Genomic DNA, 5,519 nt, shown 5'->3' on the forward strand with positions numbered 1-5,519 from the left:
TAGCTACTAACAAAATTGAAGGTTTTTTTCAGTGCTTAGGGATTCCTCTGCCACTCACTTGTGTTGTTTACAAATGCTTTGACTCTACTGTACATTGCAGCTACAAGTCAATAAAAATACAATTAAGACTCTAGCTCTTGAAACTCTGCATCGCATACTTTTCTGCAGAAAACACAGGAAATTCTTATGCAGACTCAGATTTCTCACAAGCATCCTAGGTCTTACCTTCTTTTATGCTATGCTAGTTTTTGTATTTCACTCGCCTTGTACAGAGATGAAAGAGTTTTACACTGAGTAACTATTTCATTAATGTCAGTTTCTGTTTGCTCAGCACTCTTGCAAAGTCTCATATTTCTAGTTAATCCAGAACTTGTCTGGAGACAGCTTTATGCTTACTGTAGAGGTTCGCAGACTAGAAATCGGAAGTTCTCCAGTAGGAAACTACTTGTTGTGCTGTTTTATGAAATCACTGTTGCTTTAATCATTAGGCCGCAGACACGCAGCTCTGATTTCAGTTGAGACAACTCAAGATGTTCACCTTCTTCAACTAACCTCCTGCTGCTGCTGGTAGTCCCCGACTATTTTATCACCAGAAGTTACTGTCAGAACTGCAGTTTCATTTATGTGTGATGTCACTCCCCAGTTTGGTTTGACCAAAACTGATCTGATAAATTAAAGAAACAATTTGGGATCACCCAATACAACATTTTTCCCATTTAACTTGCCCTTACAATATAGAAGGACTTGCTCGGCACTCTGCAGCCTCAGATCCACAGAGATGTTGGATAAAATGACCAAAACCACTTTCTTTGTCTTTCAGCACACTTTCATTCTGGGCCTTTATTTCTTGGTCATTTCAGTCTTCTTTTCTGAAGTGTGGTTTGGGCAGTGATTTATCTGAAAAATATATTCCCAATGCCCCTACAGAAGGTGAAAACACCAGTTCTGTGCTATTTGCAGCCCCTGACAACAAAAATGCCACAGACTTACTTTCTGGTAGATGATCAGATCCTACATCTCAAGCAGAAACTCGCCTTTTTCTTTCTGGAGAACATGAAAAAGACAACATGAAAAGGTATGTTAGACTGAAGCATCTCCTTCCAAATTTATAAACAGAGAAGGCACCTCTGGAATTTGTCAGCACAAAATCAGCCTTGGCAGTGTGAACGATATCCAAATAAATGAATATTAATTTGGATATAGATAATGATAAGAAATGCCAGAATTACCCACCACATGCTTCACTCTGCAATTGTATTCAATTTTCTCTGAGATATACAAAATGTATGAGGTCATTTAGAATTGGAGCGTTCTCAGCACCTGCTAAGATTAGATCTTTAGAGGCAATAAAGCCAGCATAATCTGAACTCCAGGATCAAGCTAATTGGCTATGATGCCTTTTTTAAAACAGTGCCAAGCATATACTGTAGCTACTATCTGATAAGTAAATTGTTACAGTGCAGCCTACCAGACAAAAAAAAAAAAAAAGGCACACACAAATCCCAAATATTATTTTTGAATGAGAATCAAAGTAAATAATAAATGCATAAAGCACAGTGTGATATGAGGAGTTCCTTGGCACATCACTGGAATGTTTAATCATAAAAAAATGTAGTTAGACAGGAGTCATACAGCTCACCCCAAACGACTCAAAAGTCTGATGTATTTGTTTAACACTGCATACTGTGAGTAATACAGGAAATTCTCACTGAAGTATTTCCAGCTTCGTAGAGTCCCCTGATGCAATCCAGGGTTAGTCACACAGTGTGGGAGCACTCAGATAGCCACATCCTCTTCCCCAATTCAGATGCTGGCTGGATTCAGCCTTTAGCAATAAAGCTGTGAGATATTTGGGCTGTATTCCTTCACCTGCCTTATCGTACATTTTATTTAAAATAGCACACTAATTTCTCAGAACATCTCTTTAATAAGCAGTTCCTGAAGAAAAGATTCACACTATTTTTCTTGAACAGGGCTTACGGCCACAACAAGGCAGACTGTAAAGTGTCAGCTTGGCAATCAATGGGCTGGGAATAAGGAAGGTACCTCCCAGCTGAGAGACTCTTAAGTTATTTGTGGTTAAAAGGCATGGGGGTGTCCTGCCTAACCTACTGCAGAGGCGTGGGTGTAGGACTGGGCAATAAACTGCTGCAGACATCAGCATGTCTTCCTGCGCTTTTGCTTGAAAAGCAGGACTGGTAGCACAACATAGTCGTGCAGTCCTGAGGAAGAAGAGGAATAGAAGAAAACACGAAGAAGAGAAATGATGAGCAAAGAAAGTCTCTCATCTGCTGTCCAGTTGCTTTTAGGATCAGAAAAACAGCATTAGCTTGTTAGCATTCTTGTTATCATTTCTTATTAGCAAAAAAACTGTCAAAGACCTGAATGCCCCATCAGTAATTTAATACTTTTTCCTTTTGGCAAAAAACAAAACAAAACCACAAACCCACAACCTTGGGGTCGTAAATTCAGATAAAAATGAAATTATAACACATATGTGTCTTTTTGAGCTGTCAAGTGAAAAGTTTTATTTTTATGATTTGCATAACACCACTTTGGAAAGCACTGGCTATATTCCAAGGGAAAGCTGATCTAATTTTTTTGTTTTTCTTCTCTACCTTGATTTGACCAATATCCAGGTTCATTAAAATCTTATGTACTGCAGCTAGGCTAGAAAACTCCAGCAGACAAAACTTAGCTAAGTCAGCTGATTTTCTATGGACTGTCAGTTGCATTTGTGCATCCAAGTCCTGCCAAGGAATTTTTTCCTCTTCAACTGAGATGCCTCTCACTAATCTGTTTTGAAGTGTAGAGATTCCTGACTACCATTCCTCTTTTATAAATAAGACATATATAAATAAGACATAGATGAGTTATATTAAATTAATCTAAAAATGCACAAATTCTCACTTCTAAAGTGAGAACGTGTTAAACAGGTAGACCAGCCATGCAAGACTTCTATAAAAAAAAAACAAAACAGGTCGTACAATGCAGTCACAAAATGAATGAGATGACTCTAAATTGAAAGTCGGTATGAGATAGTTGGGGTGCTTAAATAAAACCAGAACAATTTAATGAGGGTGCTGGGAAAAATAATTATTATTTTAAATATGATGATAAATATTACTTCCAAGTACGAGAGATGAATTTGAAAATGCAAATACCTCACTCTGCCTAAATTTATTACTTCAGCTGAGTCCTGTGATGCTGGACCATTTTCATTTTATGAACACCATTGAATGCTGAATTTAAAAGATTTAACGTATTTAGTCATTAGGCTCAGTCAGTGTCCCCATTTTCCCTGCCATGCCAGAACTTGGAAGAACCCTTGGAGTTAGCAGTCTTTGAAACAGAAGCTTTGGGCCCTCACACTGTTAACACTGTCAAGACTGAACTATTCAATCCATTTCTGTAACACCAGGAGACAGGCCCCCTTCAAGACCTGATTGAGATATGAAGTGAAACTTTCCCGCTTAAAGCACAAAATTCCATTAAGTTAAATTAAATTGTCAGTTTTGGGTGATAACTTGAAAAAAACGCTACTCAGTATGGAAGCAACTAAGATTTTCATAGTTGTCTATCATTACAGCAGGCTTTGTTTGTTGCTTAAGTCAGACCTGCTATAAGTTTTTCTTACTATGTCAGCTGAAATTTAAACCAAAACTGCTGCACCAGATACTACAAAATTATAACTAAAAAAGCAGACAATATTGCCTTTGCCATGTTAATTAAACTACAGTGAGTTCTATTAACTCATGTTCTCTTAAGATTCTGTTTTATAGATATGTTGTTTGTTAAAATAAAATAATCAGATGTCTCGCAAGAGATTAAATGTCAGAACCAGAGAGGAGATGGGGCAGATGAGCCTTTGAAAACCCCTTTATTCTTCTCTACATCAGCTGATCGAGTAGACAATAAGCATCACTTAAAGGGAGAAAGAATAAAGTAGTGCTTGTTTCATCAGTTGAGGATGAATCAGCAGTATCTTAATAACATCTCTTCAACTATCTGCATCATGGACCTAGAGTAGTGCTATTGTGCAGAGGTTAGCCCAGAGAATACGTCATTCTACGGATTTCCCAATTATGTCTTCTTTGTACAATAAATTAAGTGAAAAATCTGGGCATTGATGTCATGAATGGCCAATGGAAGGCTGAATTTTTCCTTTTTTGATTTTTTTTTGGAACCTCCTTGTGGTGTGACAAGGTTTGTGATCTGCTGCCCTCCGATGGATACTTACAGAGGTTACGTCTAAAACAGCAGGACTGTGCAGGCACAGCAGGAGCAACATGCTTGAGACCATTAAATTTCTTAAAAAAGCACTACAGAAAAAAAAAAAAAGAAGTAATGAAGTGCTAAGTTCTTTGTGTACCACATTTAGCATAAAAAACATATCTGGGTCTCATTTCTTAATATTGCTTTTTTTTTTTTTTTTTCTGTCAGGGTACTTTTATGTCCAAGTAGATGTGTTCTAGTTCATTCTATGACACATTGGTCTTTTTCAATCAGCTCTCACTCTTTCATTATACATAAATACATACAATGATTACATATGTAACATAACACATACAGTAATGATATCCCAGTATCTATTGCATCTGATATCTGCATTCTGCCTGCTAATCATCTCTTCATGATTATTATCAATATCCTAGACCTCAGTCTAGCATTAAAGTTTAAAAATAAAACCATGGAGACTTGCTAGGGTAATTGTTTTCTTTTGGTCATGCACACTTCCTCTAAAAATATTTATCTGTATTACTGGACATTTTAGAACAAGAGATGAATTTGACATGTAGTGTCTTGCCACTTCTACAGGCCCCCACAAAAATCCGGTGTGAGGCTCCCTCAGCTCTGCAGCGGTCTAAGACACTGGATGTTAAGATCACCGCGTTACAGAATGCCTACTTCCTTTCTCAAAACTGTGGTGATGTTGGTATTAAGGCAAACTGGTTTTGTGAGGATTTATAGAAGCAGAAAAAGGTTGCAAAGAAGACATTTGAAATACATTTTCCCTCACTAATTTAGTGATGATGAGGTGCTGATTAAAGGGAACCACATACACCTATTTGGAGCAAGATTCAGAAACAATCAGGGTGTCCCCCAACGAGGGTACCAACAGCTCTTTTTTTTGTCTGACCTCAGCTGTCAGTTAAAAATGAAGTTTCTATTTACCCGATGTGGATGTGAAAAGAATCTTAGAAATGTAAATCCTGTGAATTCGTGGAATACCTTGAGAAACCCACAAACCCCGTATTTTCTCAATAAGGGGTGAACTTTCGTATGACATCGTTAACGAGTTAGACATTTCATTCCTTCCTGAAAGAATGTCCCAAGAGGGTAATGAGTTGGGTAACCGGCCCAGTTTACGCCAGCCTAGCACCAATTCTTACATTTTTCGGGAGACTGTGCATGCACGTGGTTTCACATCAAGAAGTATTTGAGAACAAGTTGATTGGGAAAATCATAAATCAAGCTTTGGCAAAAAAATAAAAATCCACCAGAACTCGAAAATTCAG

Source organism: Anser anser, assembly GCF_964211835.1.
Source record: "Anser anser genome assembly, chromosome: 8".
In the NCBI taxonomy this organism is placed as follows: domain Eukaryota; kingdom Metazoa; phylum Chordata; class Aves; order Anseriformes; family Anatidae; genus Anser; species Anser anser.